Source organism: Neophocaena asiaeorientalis, unplaced genomic scaffold (assembly GCF_003031525.2).
Source record: "Neophocaena asiaeorientalis asiaeorientalis breed wild unplaced genomic scaffold, Neophocaena_asiaeorientalis_V1.1 scaffold125, whole genome shotgun sequence".
Lineage (NCBI taxonomy): Eukaryota > Metazoa > Chordata > Mammalia > Artiodactyla > Phocoenidae > Neophocaena > Neophocaena asiaeorientalis.
In genome coordinates, this window is record NW_020174425.1 from 2,962,631 (window position 1) to 2,982,978 (window position 20,348).

Genomic DNA, 20,348 nt, shown 5'->3' on the forward strand with positions numbered 1-20,348 from the left:
TGGAAGAGAAAGATCTTAATGTAAAATTAAACTCATAAGAGCACATAAGTATGCCTGGCTTACCTCTACAAGGCAGGTACTATGGCATCCTCAGTTTACTGACAGGCCACACATCTAATGAGAGAGAGAAATGGGGTTTGAATTGAAGTCTGTTTCTTTCACGTCCACTCTAATACCTTCCTGTGAGCCTCAAACATGCCTTGTTGATGTGTCCTCCAAAAGTGACCATCTAATATCCCCTAGAGTTTACCAGCAAGTCCATTGCTAACACCCCCTGAAAAGAGCACTGGAAACTACATGTTTACAGTTATGACTGAGAAGATGGGTTCAGATATGCCCTGCACCAGCCAAGTGTCAGCAACCCCTGTACGGGAAAAAATATCTTCAATTGTATTTTTAAAGAAATATAATTAAGGTCAGTGAGGTGGCCTCACCTTTCAAAGACTAAATTTAGCTTTTGATTGGGCTCATAAAGTTGAGAGTATTTTCTATACTGCTTTAAGACAAAAGGCCTGCAGAGAAAAAGAGATGGGGATTTATTACACTATTACTTTGCAGCTTTTTATTATTACATTTCCTCTTACTTCTATTGAAAAATCCATATCCTGTTTGAAAACAGAGTTTTTATTAGATTTTCAACTTATATTAATGCCCTCCACCACATTTAAAATATCATATCATATGACCCAGCAATCCTACTACGGGGCATATACCCTGAGAAAACCATAATTTAAAAAGAGTCATGCACCCCAATGTTCACTGCAGCACTACTTACAACAGCCAGGTCATGGAAGCAACCTAAGTGTCCATCAACAGACAAATGGATACAGAAGATGTGGCACATATATACAACAGAATATCACTCAGCCATAAAAAGAAATGAAATTGAGTTACTTGTAGTGAGGTGGATGGACCTAGAGTCTGTCATACACAGTGAAGTAAGTCAGAAAGAGAAAAACAAATACCGTATGCTAACACATATACATGGAATCTAAAAAAAAAAAAAAAGGTTCTGACGAAACTAGGGGCAGGACAGGACAGGAATAAAGAGGCAAATGGACTTGAGGATACAAGGTGGGGGAAGGGTAAGCTGGGACAAAGTGAGAGAGTCTTATGGACATATACACTACCAAATGTAAAACAGATAGCTAGTGGGAAGCAGCGCATAGCACAGGGAGATCAGCTCGGTGCTTTGTGACCACCTAGAGGGGTGGGATAGGGAGGGTGGGAGGGAGACGAAAGAGGGAGGGGATATGGGGATATATGTATACATATAGCTGATTCACTTTGTGATACAGCAGAAACTAACACAACATTGTAAAGCAATTATACTCCAATAAAGAAATTGAAAAAAATAAGAACCACTGCCTTAGAGATATCACTTAAGAACCTTCTCTTGTGACTGGAAAATGACTGGAAAAATAAATTATTTAAAATAAAGTGGTTCTAAAATTCAAAAAGAAAAATCACAGCATTATATTTCACTCTTCGTTGAGGATAAGGGAGGAGAATATATTCTTTTGTAGCCTCAAGCATCTAGTTCATGGAAACTGGCAAACACAGGAAGTATGCAAACATAAAATATATGTTTTGTTCCCACTTAATAAAAAGTCTAGTTTCCCTAATACTAAATAAAGTGTTATATAAATAAAATTGTGAATTGGTTAAACATGGATTTTTATAATCCAACCCCCCCATCCTCTCTGAACACCAATATTTTAAAATATAGTCCCATTGTGAAGTGGATGAGTACCAGAAAGACAGCCAAGGATATAAAGATGATCAAATAAGTAGAGAATAAAACAGTATACAGATCCTTTGATGTAGTTTAGAGAGGTTACGTAGAAATACAAGAAACAGAGAAAAATTTAATTCTGAATCAAAGAGGCAGAACACTAAATTACATCAATACGGATATGGGGAAAAGGATGAAAGAGAAAACATCATATTGAAACAAGATCACTTAACATCCATCTGTAAAATGAATCTTGACATTAGGATTATAATAAGCAGAAAAAGAGACAATTTCAGGTCAATCTAGCCAAAACTTGTATCGCATCAAATGTGGAAAAGTTATGTAGGACTCAAATTGGAATTCAAACATGTTCTTCTCCTTAAAGATCTCCATCTAACACAAGGAATACCAGAAATTCATAAGTATTTAAAATTCAAGAGGAATATTGTTAGTTCCTAAGAACAGAATGAATAAATGGGACGTGGAGAGAGTAAATCCCTACCGAAGTTCATTATAAGATTAGAAAGTCATGTAATGGAGTTTTAGCAGAAAAGGAAAATAAGAATTGGTCGGGTTCAACTCCTTCACTCTATAAATGTGGAAACTAAAGACCAGAGATTTTAGGGACCAAAATTTCTCAAAGGACACAAGTATTTGGTAGCAATACTGGCTGGCCAGGAACCCAAGTCTGCGAGCTCCAAGTATATCATGTTGTCACTCAATCCAATGTTAAAATGACACTGAAATAATAAAACATGCTCAACTACTTTCTGGTGAATATGCATGCTGTTATTTTGTATTATTAGCACTTCAATTAAGTTCAGGATTGCCCCTCCAGTACCACAGAAAAAGTTTATGAATTGTGTTGACTTTTATAAATATGTCATAAATTCAGACATAGTGACAAATCAGTCAGGAATTTGCCAAGAGTACTGCTTCCTCACTTACTTAAAATTGTTGCACTAAGTTGGTAGCTAGAAATCCAAATTATTGTGAAGCAAAGAGGTATTGAACATGGGAAAACAAGCCTAAAAGAAGTGAAGAGTTTGATGATGAAGAGCTGAACATGATTTAATAAACAGGGAAAATAAACTAGGAGAAAATGATTCATCCCTGAAAATAAATGAGATAAAAATTGTTTTTCCCTCATTGAATTACGTTTGCCTGGTTATTACCTCATTTCCTTCCTTGGAGATGATTCTCGTGAGTAGGCATGAGGTAAGGCCTGGAGTACTTGGGGACCACCTCCTCCTCTGAGGTAAGCTCCCCTGCCTTTTGAAAACACAGCAGAGGCTCTTGTTACCACAACCAGGGATATCTACTTCTAAGAGCCAAAGCCACAGCCAGGAAAATCATGGCACAGGTGTGTCTGCCTCTGGCACTCCCCACTCTGTTCATCCTTACCTCTCCTTGTTTGGTCCAGCTCCCTTACTCTCAGTACCCAAGGCCATCCCAAAGTCCACTGGGATCTCTTTGAGGAGTCAATGTATTTACTAGAATGTGCTCAGTTTGGGGAAGGATGAGTAGTTAAGAGGACTCCATGAAAAGAAAACCCCCAAAACACAATTTTTATAATAGATGATTCTGAGCGTAAAACATTTGCTCAAGTCTAAATACTTGTGAAGAATGTAATCTCCAGCATATTGCAAACACTGACATTTAAAATATGACATCGTACTTTCACATGTTTATAATAGCAGTTTCATACCATCATCCATTGAAAAATGAAAAGCTCTTTTTAATGGTCAGAAATTTAACATTTTATTTTCTCCTTACACTTGCATTATCATTCCACCTCTCCCACAGAATTTTTTCTTAGAGGAACGTATTATTTTGTTTGAATGTTTATTGTTATTCAAGTTATCATGCTTTCCTACAACTGTATATATTTCATATATATTATATATTACAATATGTAATTTTAAGTATGTTATGTACAATATATTATATATGAACATATATATACTTCTGTGATTTTATTTTCAGAGATTCAAAAGCTCTAAATGTTTAAAAAAAAATTTCAGTATTGTAATTATTGTTAATATACTATTGGTCAAAACAATATAAATTTACTTGACTGATAATAATTAAACATAAAAAGTCAACTTTTATTGGAAATGCATTTTATGAGATGTATGGAGCTTTCATTCCTCTATCAGTAGGTGTAACCCTGGGTGAATACTATTTTTTGATAAAATGACAGAATTTTAGCATTAATTCAATTCTTGTTTTTCATTTTTATACATGTAAGCATGGGTTACATGAATGGAAGGAGTTTTGTTATAATAATTTATTACACTACTTCTGAGTTTCCTGACAAAAGCCATCACAGCCAAAAATTCAATTGGGTCCTCCTTCAACTGCATTGAAAGCAAAGAATTGGAATCGAATTCACTTGCAAATTGGTTTTTACTAAGCAAATTTAACTCACTTTCTTAGCACCTACAGCAATGTTTCCCATGATACCTTTACACAATGCCCCAAGGGGTTTTACATGGCAGAGCAATGAACCATAGCAATGCACCATGGTATGATTCTGGACAGGTAAGAGAGTTTCTTTTCTTTTGTAGAGTGGGAGAAAAGTGTGAAAGATGGGAAAGGACACTCAGCATGACCTCAGGCTTATTCGAAGGTAATCAGTTTTAGGAAAAAGTACATAGAATTTGAATATCTAGAAATTAATTTTTTTGAAACTCTTGGTGTCCCTGTACCCCTTGGAAAATGTTTGTGTTTCCTCAGGGTTATCTACATCCAGTGGGAAGACTACTGCTTTACAGTATCACTTAACAAACAGAGACAGAGGTAAAATTTGACTTTGATTTCCCTAACTTTCCTATTTTTCTCTCATGGTAGTCCTGTTATTTTCCTTAGATTCTCTGGGACCATAACATCCTTCCTCCCGCCCTTTCTTTCTGTTGAGAAAAGACCTAAAACTCACTTATAATTTTAAAGCACAATGGTTGATAATAGCCCGAAGTTGTACATTTTACACTAAAATGTATGGATTTGTGTACTCAATGGAATCAACACTTTCATATTAGAGCAATGAACTTTGATCACGTATTTCCAGGCATTAGTCAAAAGAGACAGAGTTTGAGCAATAGATCTTACTCTGAAGGCACTTCACACAGGAGTTTATCTGCTCAGAATCCTACTTTGACTCATCAGTTTCCTGCTGAAAGCAACAGTGATAAATGTCTGCTTCAAAATATTAAAGACAATGTTACCCATCATTTGATATTCAATGCCCAAGGGTCACTGAAAAGTAAAGACTTTGCAAAGGGGAGGATGCTTAATCTGAGTCCAAACAGTGGTTCTTAACATTTTAAGAGTCACAGAATCCTCAGAAAAATCCATATACCTAACATTTGAACCCAAGAAGCTTACATATAGATTCTTCTACATGTCTGTAGCTTTCAAGGCTAGAATCTCCATATTCTCCAAAGAGCAAATGTAGACTTGCAAGGAAGATAAGAGGACAAGAGTATTTCATGCAGAGAAAGCAGCGCACACAAAGACACAGCACATTTAGACTAACTGCCAGTGCACTGTGGAGAGGAAAGTTGAAGATAATATAAAAATAATAAACCAGGTCATGAAGAACCTTAACTTATTGTGAATATCTTTGGCTTCATTTAATGGCAGAGTTGTTGTAATATTTGATAAAGACCAGTACAATGTTCATACAGCTCATTGAAAGATGACTTTGGTTATACTATGGAAGCTGGATCAAAGGGGAAAATATCTGGAAGCAAAGGGGACAGTTAAATACTGAAATACATCGTAAGAGTTATGATAATGGCACAGATTACACAATAGCCATGGAGACTGTAAAAGAGAAGTACTTCCAGAAATATTAAGAAGGTAGAACTGGCATAACTGCATGGGAGATGTGAGATAGCAAGAGAAGTAGAAATTAATGCGGTTTTTTTTTTTTGCTTCAATGACTGGATGATAACATTTGTTAGTATTTACTAAATGCCTACTGTTTGGGAAACAGCATGGTAAACACTTTGCATTCATTACCTCTAATCATCACCACTAACCTGCAAGGTCAATTATATTGTCCCATTTTGCAGGAGAAATTGTGGCTCAAAGATGTTAAGAGATTTGCTTAAGGCCACACAATTACAGAGTGCCAAATCTATAACCCAAAACAGATTTTCCTAATTCCACAATCCAGTATTTTAGGAAGAGGTAAATACTTGAGGAATGAGAACTTACCATATACTTATATGTGGCTTACAATTTTTAAAGAATTTATACACTCATTTTCTCTTTGGGTCCCCCAAATTCCCTCTTCATAGGATGATAAAAATGATATATTACTATCAATCTCCATTCCACAGCAGAAATAAACTTGCTCCAAGTCGTACAGTTCTTAAATGCCAAGGATAATGGTGGGTCTTCTTTCCAGTCCCTATACTGTTTCTCTGCTATATCATTTCTATATCCTGCCTGATAGCTACAAACCACTCCTAATCCTACGCTGCAGCTGGCTAGTTTGTGAATGTGAATTAAGTATCAAGGGAGACTTGTTGAGAATGTAGAATTAGTTCAGCCCAGACCCTCACCAACTAGTCTGATCCATGAATGAATGTCATATGAATGATGGGCATCTGAAAATATCTACAGCCTCTGTTTCTATCTCTGTCTCTCTCTTACACACACACACACACACACACACACACACACACACACACACACACACACACACACACCCTTACGCCAACTTTTGCCATAGGAAAAGTAAAACTGAGGAACAGAAGAACCTAATTTTCTTAAGTCCTTTCAAAACCTCAGGGTTTTGTTTTTTTTTTTTCACATTTCCTCAGGGACGAGTTCAGGAGCTTAAACTTTTGCATGAGAAATCTAAGTTAAATGTAAGGAAGAATTTCTGACAGAGAGAATTATAAAACGTTAAAAAATGGCTTGCCACGAGAGATTGTAGCATTTAAAAGGCTATAAAATAGTGGAGGTTGCCCTTTGCCTGCAGTGGTTTAGATATGGTTCTAAATGGAAGTGGCCTCTTTGGGAAAGTGGTGGACCAGGTGACCTTTCATACTCTCCCTTAGTCTCTAAATTTCATTACTCTGTAATCCTATTAAAGGGATCAAATACATGCAATAATGCCCACTCATTCAGAGGTCAAGCTTCTGGAAACCTCAGGAGTTGATATATAGCTTTAAACTTAAAAGGAAAAAAAAAAGAAAGAAAAAGGAAGCTCTCAAGCATGAAGAAATATTAACTGTTATACTGAGACCATTATTCTACTGGAAAGGTAGAGCCATTCTCAGAACTCTTCTAGACAACTAGGTGTAAAATAAGACATTAGATAAGGAAAATAATGCAAGAAAGAAACAAATCAAAAAGAGCAGAAGAATTAAGCTCATTTTTAAGGAATCTGATTCTTCTACATCCCAAGAGTCCCTGAAAGCATGATGACGGTACACAACTAAATTATTGCTTCATAATAGTTACTTTAAATTTGTACAAAAAAGTTTGAATTATTTTTCATGATCGACTGCTTAAGAAGGTAGAGATATACATTTTTATTTATAAAATTTTTGTATTTCTCTATAAAATTTCACAAAAATTATTAAAATTAAAAAATTTAGGACTTTAAAGGAATAAGCCTAAACTACATGAAAAATATGCTTGTATGAAAGACTTCATTGTTCAGTTATGCTCGGTAAATGTGTATATTTTATGGTCTATTATTTTTAATAACATATTTTGAGAATCCATTAGTAAGAGAAATAAATCAGTGTGATAACAAAAAGGATATATCTAAGATAACGGGTGGTGTTTTGGAGAGTGGTATGGCAACTATCTGGGTTACTCTTACCATCCACTTTAGATCTCAGCCATAGTTCATGTGTATTAGGTTATTTTTAGATACACATTTCTCACAAACTCATTCTTCTCTACTTCCCTTTCAAATAAGTTATTTATTTATATACCATTTTCCAAAAGAGTTGAGATGGCTTATAAAAATAGATAATTATAATACAACAATATAAATAAATAAATAAGAAAATTAGTATTAAAAAAATAGGTAAAGCAAATTGAATCCAGGTATAAAATTAGAATATAAACTATGCATTTTTAGATCCTGTCCTATTGCAAGAAGTGGGCAAAATTTGCTATGCTTAAAATTTTTTTTTTTGCTTAATTACCTATTATCCATTCAGCCTTACCACCAGCTTTTCTAAGCTCTTTTCTGTATTGCACAAACGAATTTGACAATATATTTCTGAAAATCTCTTTCCCATATTGTCCAGGTTAGAATATGCCAAGGAGAAGCACTCATGTGGGTTTGGAAGGCAAAGGTAAAAAGAGGCCATGTTCTATGGAAGCAGAGGCAGATGTGAGAGCATAACAGCTTCCACGGAGATTTGAGAATCACTCCCTTTGCTGCTTCAAATTGTAATCTGCAGTAGTGACAACTTTCATAACCCACAGATTTTCCAGCAGTTATGCAAAACTCTAACTTTCCATATTATAATTCTTCATACTTGGAAAGCATAGAGTGACTTCTGTTTTCCTATCCAAATCCTGGCTGATATAGTTCCACAGAGGCCAAAGCAGACAGAAAGCCTACTAGTCATTCAATTCACCATATTTATAAGACATATACAAACCATTTGCTCAAAAGAAACCCAGTTTTCCCTGTTATAGAATATGGAAAGAAAGTTTTCCTGGAGTTCTCATAAGGAACAAGTGCTTGACAAGGTTTATACAATATGTATGATAGTGTCTTTCCTATGGCTGTTTCTTACAATGTCCCTCAACACAAGCTGATGGCATAAATCTAAAATGCAACTCTGTACAAGCAACTCCACAAGGGGCTGAAACAATGCAAAACAAGTGGGCAGTTCCTGACCACCTGGTTGAATCCAAATACAAAATTTAGAGCAACTGAAAGGGTAGATTTATAATATAAACTTCAGGAAATGTATATAGATATCTTATACTATAATAAAATATTACCAGCACTAAACGAAAAAACAAAAAATGAAGCTTCAAATACCAGACCATGATTTGAAAAACTGGAAAAAGTCAGCTTTAAGGTCTTGATTTCTACCACCTCACCCATGAAATCCGTCCTTCAGGAATTTATGAATATCTCAGACTCTTTCCTTATTATTAGTTTGACTGAACAACTCAATAATGAGAAGTTTATAATTAGATTTCAACTTGAAAATTTCCCAAATGATCTCTTTACTAGCCTTGCCAAGATTTTTTTTTCCAACCTAGCAATCCTTGTCAAATAAGACACTAAAAGAATAAACCGAAGTATTGGGCTAATATAACTACTACCCATTTATCACCAATTTTTGACAAGAATGAAATAGGTAATAATCTCAGATAGCTGAAGATCAGCACCAGATTGAAAGTCTTTCAGCTCACTACCATTTTCTCACCCCTTTTCTCTCTCTCACCATTTGTACTATAACAGCAAATAGTCCCTGGAATATCTCTGCCACGTGTTTTAGATTTAACTGAAGGGGAAAATGATTACTTTCTACACAGTCCAAATGTTCAAATTAGGACAATAGTGTATAAAAAGTGACTACCTATAACAAGTTCTATGGATTTGACATTGAGACAGAAAGAGGAGTAAAATGTTAAATAATTTCATGTGTCTCTATCAAGTTTTTTTAAATAAATAGGTTTAGTAAGAATATTTTCATGTTGATGTAGCACCAATCCCTAAAAAAAATGATGTGCCAGACCCCAGCCCCCACTACCTCAACAGCTTCAGCTATCACACCCAGTACCACTTTTGTCATTTAAGTAATCCAACATAATTATTAATTATTTAAGCAATCATTTGTTAAGTATCCACTAGATGCTCTACACTGCTTAAGACTCTGAAGATAACAGTAGTGAACAAAGCTTACAAAAATCTCTCATTCTTGAAGCTTAGTTTATATTGAGGGAAGAAAGACAGAAAAGTCAGTAAAATTTGTATAAGTAGAATGATGATAAGTGCTAGGAATAAAAACAGAGCAACAATGGGGGATAGAAAGTTTAGAAACCAGAGAAGAGAGGCTGCAAGCTTGCAATTTTAAATAGGATGGTTGGGAAAAAACTCACCAAACAGGTAACAAAAGACCTGAGATGAGATGAGAGAACAAGGGATGTGAACATGCAGGGAGTTCTTGCACCTCAGGTGAAGAAATCCTTGGCCAGGGCTTTAGGGTGGACAACTCAAGCCTAGGCCAACTTGAGGGTAAAATTGTTATCTGCACATTTTGGTAATTATCTTATAAAAGTGGTGCTGCAGAGGAATGAAGGAGTAAGGAAAGTGATCACATGGGGGACACAACTGTGCACAAAAAGCCAGTGGCCACAGGAGTGGGAGTGAAGACTGGGGCTGGAGCTGCTCAGGGGATGGTCAGGAGCCATGTTACTGGGGAGAAGCAAGCTGCAGTGTGGAGTCACCCAGAAGCAGAAGAACACATCCCCAAAAAGACTCGAGAAAGCTCATGCATTACTGAAATGAGGTCTAACACTAGGCTTTTTTATGATGTGAATAGAAGACAGCTAAGTGCAGGCAATGGGGTTACAGCGTTGTTGACACAAGTCAAGAACGTCCTCTCTAATTATCCCACCATGCTGTCAGTTACTGTGGTGCAAGCACAGGCCATGGCAAGAGATGAAAGACCTCACTATGTAGTAGAGTTTAGAATCACAAAACTCTAAGGCATGGATAGCTAAGATTTGATAAATTGGGTAAAAAACTCTTCTAGGCTTCAATTTGCTTATCTGTAATATGGACATAATATCAAAACTGTAGATGTTTGTAAACATTATAAATGACATAAGTAAGCTGTCTGGCATGTGGAAAACACATACTGAATGTTTTATTATAATAAAGTGACTCCAAGAAAAACTTTGAAATTAGCAAAGTTTGACACCCTAAAGAGTTCAACTGATCACTCTGCATCCTCCCTTCTGAAATATTATTATTTAATATAGTATTATTTATTATTTAATAATAAATATTATTATTTATTCATATACTTTTAACAAGACTTTTATTAAGTCTTTTCAAAGTTTTTTATTTTAATTTATTTATTTTTGGCTGTGTTGGGTCTTCGTTGCTGCTCGGGCTTTCTCTAGTTGCAGTGAGTGGGGGCTACTCTTCCTTGTGGTGCGTGGGCTTCTCATTGCGGTGGCTTCTCTTGTTGAGAAACATGGGCTCTAGGTGCATGGGCTTCAGTAGCTGTGGCACGTGGGCTCAGTAGTTGTGGCTTGTGGGCTCTAGAGCGCAGGCTCAGTAGCTGTGGCGCATGGGCTTAGTTGCTCCACGGCATGTGGGATCTGGACCAGGGCTCGAACCCGTGTCCCCTGCATCGGCAGGCAGATTCTTAACCACTACACCACCAGGGAAGCCCTATTAAGTCTTAATTCAAAAGAAATGACTAAAAGAAGCGATTCTTGACAACGTGACAGGAGGCGGGAGGGGACATTTTTGACAATATATGTCAAGCCATACCACAGAGGTGACCACCTAACTTGCCTGCCCATAGTCCTCAGCCTCAGGAACAATTTCTTGTTATTATTTCTCCTTCATTTTGCTGCAGCTGATGGCTCCCCTCTCTGCTCCCGTCCTAACCAGTAATGTTACGCGACGGTAAATCACCTTCAAGAGTTAAGTGAGAGAAAGGAGGAAGAAGAGTTACTCAACAGGGAGTCAGTCAATCAGTCCTTGCTTAATAGCCACTGCCTATTCTGTTCAATTCTACAAACATGAGTTGTGTCAGGCACTGTGGGTGGGTGTAATTATGAAAGTGTTCTTTGTGCTCTAGGGACATACCGTCTGGCTTCAGAGATAGGAATTAACTACAGAAGTCAGTTAGGGAATAATAATAATAATAATACATATTTTGAGCCCTCGTTATGCTAGATATTTTAAATGTGCTATGTCCAATCTCTACAACAAAGTTATTAAGTAGATTTTTTATACTAATTTTATCAAGGAAGAAATAAATTTAGACAGGTTAAGTAGCTTACCCAACATATGATAGTGTGTAATATTGAAAAAGCATATGTTAATTGTGAACATGACTTTCTAAACAAGCACATGTACCACTGATATTCTAAAGGGCTACCACAAACAGAATAAATGGCCAAACAAATGAAGAGATGAATGCTAAAGGACAGAAAAAGGAAAAAGACCAATTAAATTAAGTGATATATTGGTCAAGGGATAAATCTATTTTGATTTTAGCAAATGGATAGATCGATACATAGATACATAGATAGATAGATTTATTATGGGAACATGGTTAAGGAGGCCAAGAAAACCCATATGATCTGCCATCTGCAAGTTGGAGAACCAGTAAAGCCAGTGATAACTCAGTCTGAATCCAAAGGGCTGCTGATACATAGCCTGGAATCCAACGGCCTGAGAACCAGAAGCTTCATTATCCAAGGGAAGGAGAAAATATATAACTCAGGTCAAAAAGAGAGAGAATTCACTCTTCCTCTGCCTTTTTGTTCTATTCAGGCCTTCAAAGGACAATATGATGCCTGTCCACATAGGTGAGGGTGGATTTTCCTTATTCAGTCTAATGATTCAAGTGCTAATCTCTTCCAGAGGCACCCTCACAGACACACCTAGAAATAATGTTTTACCAGCTATCGGGGCATCCCGTAACCCAGTCAAGTTGACACATAAAATTAACCATCACATATGCAGTACCTATTGTGTTCAAGAAACTGTTCAATGCTATAAAGGCTTTAAGAGACATTTTCAACCTAGGTGGGATGGGAAGGAGGGCAGAGAAAAATTAAATAGTAAAATAAAGTACCATTTAACACTAGAAAACATGTTCAAGAGTGTTTATAGCAGTTTTAATATAGCAAAGAACTTGAGACTATCAAAATGCCTCTCATTGGGAAATCAAACTATAGAATATTAAAAGAAACATTCTATGGCAGCAAAAATGAAATAACTACTACAATATGAAATAATATATACGAACTTCACAAAGAAACTGCTGACAAGCAAAAGCCACCTGATTTTGAAAAATAAAGAATATATACAGTGTGGTACCACTTATACAAATTTTTTAAAGTGCTAGACTAAAACAATATAATTTTTAGAGATACAAGTGTGATAAAATTTCTGGCAGAAACTAAGAAGTATGCACTGGAAAAAGGTGCATACTGGTTCAATGATATTGGGGAAGCTCTATTTCCTAAGTGAATATTTACTTATATGTATTATATAATACATACAGTTGACATATATGTATATATATATCAATTATTTGAATGCATATATTTCATAATAAAATGAAAAATCAATTCAAAATAGTAACACACGAGTTATCATCAGGCAGAACAGAATTAAGTAGCTACTAATAATAGCTACTGTGATTTGCATATTAAGTGTTAGTAACTTCATTCATTCAATCTGCAGCACAGATCCTTGAGACAGATGCTATTCTTATCCTCTTACTATAGGATAATAATAGGAGAAACAAAGCACAGAGGAGTTTAGAATGTCTGACTCCCAGAGCCCAATCAGTAATGGCTACAGGCGTTCAAAGGAAGTCATACCTTGGGTGGGGAGGTCAGGATAAACTTTAAGGTAAGGTTTGCTTTTTGGAGAGAAAGTTGAGTTTGGATGAACAGAGTGAGTTGTGATTCACTTCAACCTTTAGAAGTCTTTTTTTTTATCCATGGCAACGTTTGTTTAAATGAAATACTGTATGGAAAAAAAATTACAAAACCCATGAAAGAAGAGCAATTCTGATGACAGGGTGGGAACCTCTCTTCCCCTCCTTATCCCCCCTTAATCCTCGCCATCAGCACTCCCATACTCCAAATGTTCTTCAGAATTTGAAAATAACCGCTCAAAGGTAAGTTTAATCTTCTCCTTTTTTGCTTCATATCTGCCTTGAGGAATATGAAGGGATATTAATGTAATACTGTAATATTAATATCATTAATGTAATATTATTATTATTGATGCATGGGGTGACATTTTTGATAGGGGTAAATGAATGTGTGATTTTTCCTAAGAACCGTAAGATCTAGAGCACCAAGTTGTAGTACTGAATCACGGGGAAAGTGAATCAAGACCAGAAAAGCAAGAAGCATCTCAGTAGGTCCTTTGTGCTCTGATCTGGTTCACAGGAGAATGGCTTCTTCACAGGAGCTTGGGGAGACAGCCTCATAAAAACAAGCTGTGGTTTCCCCCCAGCTATCCACTCTGCATATTTCTCTTGATTTTGAGGCAGAAATAAGCAACAAATTCTGGGTGGGCAGGGGGCAGTACAGGGAGATATCTTTATGTAAATATTTTTTCACTGAGATTCACAAATAAAAAGAAGAGGGAAATTGTTTCTTTTGCATGAAACAACATAAATAGACAAAATAAAACAAACATGAAACAGAGTTCGTATAGTACCTAAGAGACACACAGTAGGCCATTTCAGCTAGTGTGAACAGTTAGCAAAGCTGGAAAGGCTGGATGATGGAAAAGAAAGTTAATGAATTTAAATTATTATCCACAGCAATAGGAACATACTGAGATATTTTGGGGAGCCTCATGTGGTCATAGTAAAGTATCTTGGTTTCATCTCCATGTCTGATTTTCTATTCTTTCTAACAGTAAAAACTTTTACCTATAATCTGCACCATACTTAGGGTGAGTAAAAGGTAGAAAACATCCAGCATAGAAAAAATAATCAGGAAATCCTGTGAAAAATAAGTCTTGAAAATTGTCTCACTTGGACCTCAAAGTTCAAAGCCCCGCTGAAATTGCAAGGGATGTATCCATTGACAAACACCCTTCTTTGTCAAGTATTTCTGGTGGAAGGGAATTATTGCAAAGGAGAATAAAGGTCGTTCTAGACACAATCCAAGAAAACTGCTGCCTATTGGTGTCTATCTACAAATGCCTTCTCAACATTAAATAGTAAATGTTATTTTCAGTGTCACGTCCTGCAGATTATAAGAATAATTTTACAGCAGTGTACTTTTCTAACATGTATATAAACAATTCAGCATTTGATCTATTTGATACCAAGCAACTTTGACCTTCACAATGCTGACAACTTGTTTTGCTAAGGCACAGGCAGTTTATGCCATAAAAAAAGATCTAATTGCAGATCCTATTAATTCACAATTTCTGCTGTGTTTGAAGATTTTTACACTTTCTTTGAATTGAAATTAAAAAGAGAGAAATATGCACACAGCATGTTATTGTAAAAGTGGCCCATTCCCTTCTCTGAGCTATAGCATTTAAAGGAGAGTGTTTGAAAAATGTCAGAGTACTTAAAGAATAATATTTCTGAAATTTTCATTATACAAGGTCATGTTCGAACATTAAAATCACCTTCAATGTGATTTTATGATTCACTATTATAGAAGTGAATCATAAAATCACAGTGTATTATTATAGAAGACAACTGTAGTTTAGTTTACCAGAACAAAAAGATAAAACCTGAGAAAAATCAAGATTTACACCTAGAACTGGAAAACAGCTCCTGTGCATTTATCTTTCTTTAGAAAGAAATGAGCTGTATTAGCAATATTTTAGCATAAGACGTTCCTTGTCACAAGTTCTATTAGGATCTTGAATTCCATGGAGAAAAAAATATAATTCCTGTCATCATTAAAAAAGACAATAAATGTTGTTGGGTAAGGCATGTGTTGGATAAGGCACAAGCAACTCATTAATACCTAATAATCTAAACTAGCAACAAATAATTTATTTTGAAGATAACATTTTATTATCAGCTATTAATTTAAACTATAAGAAGCAACTTATTAATACTGTTTTAACTACATCAAGAAATTTCAAAAATCTTCTGTACATAGAATTCACCTAATTCTTACCACTTATTCTTTATTCTCAGCAATGAAATAAAATGTTACGAGTTTAATGTATTATTTACTAGTGAGTATATTTACCAGTAAGTATATTTACTAGTATTATTATTGAATTGTGTAAGACATAATTTAAATGCATATCGTTTCTTCTTCTTCTTATATCACTTCTTGATAGCACCTTAATCTAGTTTTAAAATATATTTTTCTCCAACTTGAGTGCTAAAAGTTTAACATCCCCAGCCTACATTTAGTGGCCATTTCTGCAAATGTATGTATCATTATTTAGGATGTATTTATTAGTGAGCCAGGTGGCTTGAGAAAACAATAATAAATTGTTGAGTTGACACCTCTCATAAGCTATCAGAGGGATTTGTTTACAAATTCTACTAGTTGTCTTCAGAAATATATCTTATTAAATGTAGCATTTAGATACCTAAAAATGGGACATGTGGAAATTCCAGAGGAGAAACCATCACCGTGCAACTGAATTCCCACTGTAATCAATATATACCTTTAAGTGCAATAGCTCATAGACCTCATCTTCCCTACAAACCTCTGGATGGCCTTCCTCAGTCAGTGGCATCATCATTAACCAAACTTCCTAAACCAAAGAGGTGGAGATCACTGTCAAACCCTCTATTTCCTTTACCTCTCATCACAAAGTCATGTCCGTTTTACCACAAAATTATTTGCCAAATTTTCCCACTCTTCTCATCAAGATTCCCTTACCTTTGTCCAGGCCACACAGTGTAAGGCAGAGCATCTTAACTGGGTACACTGACTCCAACTTTATCCTTCTCTAATATGTTCTTCAAATTGCAGCTATAGATCCTTAATTTTATGTTTTTTTATTGAAGTATATAGTTGATTTACAGTATTATATTAGTTTCAGGTGTACAACATAGTGGTTCAATATTTATAGATTATACTCCACTTAAAGTTATTATAAAATATTGGCTATATTCCCTGTGCTGTACAATATATCCTTGTAGTTTATTTATTTTATACATAGTAGTTTGTACCGCTTAATCCCCTACCCCATCCTGCCCCTCCCACTTTCCCTCTCCCCACTGCTAACCACTTGTTTGTTCTCTATATCTGTGAGTCTGTTTCTGTTTTGTTACATTCATCTGTTTGTTTAACTTTTTAAATTCCACATATAAGTGATAACAATATTTATCTTTCTCTGATTTATTTTACCCAGCAGAATACCATCCAGGTGTATCCATGTTGTTGCAAATGGTAAAATTTTGTTATTTTTTATGACTGAATAATATTCCATTGTATATATACACCACAACTTCTTTATCCATTCATCTGTTGATGGACACTTAGGCTGCTTCCATATCTTGGCTTTTATAAAGATGAACGTTGGGGTGAATATATCTCTTAGAATTAGTGTTTTCATTTTCTTTGGATATATACCCAGAAGTGGAACTGCTGGAACATATACTAGTTCTATTTTTAGCTTTTTGAGGCTTTTATGCTAATAATAAACTACCAAAAAGAAAAAGCAAGGAAACAATGCCATTTAAAACTGTATCAAAAAGTACTAAATACTTAGGAATAAATTTAACGAAGAAGGCAAAAGACCTATAGTCTGAACACTATAAAATGTTGATGAAGGAAATGGAATATGATACAAAGAAACAGAAAGATATCCCATGTTAATGAATTGGAAGAATTAATATTGTTAAAGTGTTCATACTACCCAAAGCATCTATAGATTTTATGCAATCCCTATCAAAATACCCATGACATTTTTCACAGAACTAGAATAAATAATCCTAAAGTTTATATGGAACCACAAAAGCCTTGAATAGCCAAAGCAATCTTGAGAAAGAAAGAACAAAGCTAGAGGTATCACACTCCCTGACTTCAGACTATACTACAAGCCTACCGTAATCAAAACAGTATGATATTGGCACAAAAACAGACACATAGATCAATGGACCAGAATAGAGAGCCCAGAAATAAACCCATGTACATACGGTCAACTGATCTATAACAAAGTAGGCAAAAATATACAATGAGGAAAAAGATACAATAATGGTGCTAGAAAAACTGGATAGCTACAATAAGTGGTGCAGAGAAAACTGGACAACTATATGTAAAAGAATGAAATTAGAACATTTCCTCACAAAATGGATGAAATTAGAACATTTAGAAATAACCTCAAAATGGACTAAAGACCTAAATGTAGGACCAGAAACCATAAAACTTCTAGAAGAAAACATAGGCAGAACACTGACATAAGTCATAGCAAAATTTTCTTGGATCTGTTTCCTCAGGCAAAGAAAACAAAAGCAAAAATAAGTAGATCCTTCATTTTAGAACCTGATCAAGTTGTTCCACAGAGTAATACATCCTAGTGACTCCCCAATGCTCTCAGGATAAAGTGCCTTTGGTGCTCTGGCCCCTGATTGCCTCTCTATCTTCAGCAATCTGTTAGTCCCTTTGGGCTGCTATAACAAAATAGCACAGACTGGGTAGCATATAAGTAACAGAAATGTATTTCTCACAGTTTGGAAGCTGGAAGCCCAAGATCAGGATGTCAGCATGGTTGAGTAAAGACCCTCTTTCTGGTTCATATCCAGCACCTTCTCCTTGTATCTTTACACAGTAGAAGACTCTAGGAAGCTCTGTGTGATCTCTTTTACAAAATCACTAATCCCATTCATGAGGGCTCCACCCTCATGACCTAATCACCTCCAAAAGGTACTACCTCCTAACACCTGTGGGGTTAGGATTTCAACATATGAATTTGCAGGGATACAAGCATTCAGACCATAGCACAATCCCATTAGTCTCTTCCATTTTCTAGATTAATGTCATATTGAACCATTTATGTTTCTTCCAATACACCATCCTCTATCCCATATCTGAACATTTGATCTGAACGGCTGTTCCCTTTCACTGAAATGACCTCCTCCTCTCTCACTCCACTTCCCTAGGCAGCTACTGTTTATCCTTCCTTCAGAGTGCAGCTTAGAATTTCACGAACTCACCCTCCTCACAAAGCTTCCAAGTCTGGGTTAAGTACTCCTTTCTTTGACCTGTCATTGTATCTTCATGGTTACCCTTGACATGGAACTTACATTATATTGTTGTTACTTCTCTCTATCCTGCTAGACTATAAAGCCCTTAGAACAAGTACAGCATGTTACTTATCACTGACTCTCCAGGCCCAAGTCAGTGTTTTGCATATAGTGGGCAGAGAACAAATATAGACAAATGGATTAAAGATCAATTTATAGCTGAAGTTGACATAATAAAGAAGGCTCTTTAAAAGGAGTTTGAAAATAAAAGAACGTATGTAAGAGAAATTGAAGTCATTCTTCGTTTTTAAGGCATATGTCACTAAATATTTTGATGTTGCTGTATAATTTATGCTTTGCTTTCTTTTAAAAAGATTTTAAGGCATTTTACAATAAACATTTATATGCTGTATTTCAGTCTGATATTGTTTAGAGACAGCTGATTTTTTTAATATAGTTTACCTGTGTTATTATGTGTAACTATGTAAAGCTAATATTAGGATGCATGTGTTAATTGGTTTTGACTATCCCTTCTTGCAGTTACTATAATCCAGTGAATCTGAAAAACAAGAAAGGTTGTCAAACAAGATAGGAGCGTTTACATTGGTCCTAGTACTTAGACGACTTTTAGGAAGTATTCAAGCAAACCTTAGTTAGGTGCAAGATGATATTTCACAACAGTCTTCAAGTTTGTAAATACTAAAATTTTCTGGTCTTTCAAACCTTTCTCTTATCCCCATTCCCTTCACTCTGCCTATAATGTTATAAAGAATCCACTTCAAATTTTACCAAAACATGTGCCAGATGTGACATGTGCATCTGAAATAGGCAAATTTTCAAATCCTTATTTTGTCTGAGGCTTATTTTATTAACTATTAAATAATTTTTGGATGTGATCATATAAAGTTTATGAAAATACATCTTCATTACTCTCATTTGAACTATGAAGATGCATATTAAGCATCAAAATGTATGACTTCAAAAGATGGTGTTCAAATAAGTTTGTTTTCCTCAGTAACTAATTCATCAGTAAACCTCATTTTGGTGTTTAGGCTGACCTAGAATACCTGTATACATTTGTTTCTCATAGGACTTGTTGAATTAGCTTAGTGTGGTGACTGCCTAGAATCTGAGTGAGCCTATTCAACATAAATGTGTTTAGGGTGGTGACTGAGCCACATAGTTAAGCCAAAGGTTTCATGCTTTCAGATAGGAGAATTCCCCACAGCATGTTACCTGGCCAGATACCTTCTAAAAGTCAATATTCAATGCTCTGGATTGGGGCCTGGTGTTTTTCTTCTTCCTCCTCTATTTGGCTCTAAAGACCAAACAAAATTAACTGTACCCTTGAAAGCTCCAGCACATTTTGGTAGAGATCAGGTAGACTGGCTCCTGCCAGAGTTTCTCAACCTTGGCACTAATCACACTTTGGGCGGAATAATTCTTTGTGGCGGGGGCTGTCTTTTAGACAATGCCTTTCACCTCTACGTGCTAGATGTCTGTGGCATCCCCTCCATTAGGTGGGACAATAAAACACATCTCCATATAGAACCGAATCTCCTTAGGCACTGGCGGAGGCAAAATCACCTCCAGTTGTAAACGACTGGGCTTCTCTAATGCCTTTAAAGTCAGGATTCCCAGACAACTTCATCTTTCACAACTGAAATCCCTTCCAATCTGAATTTATTTTCCTAAATATTCAATGCATTATTTCT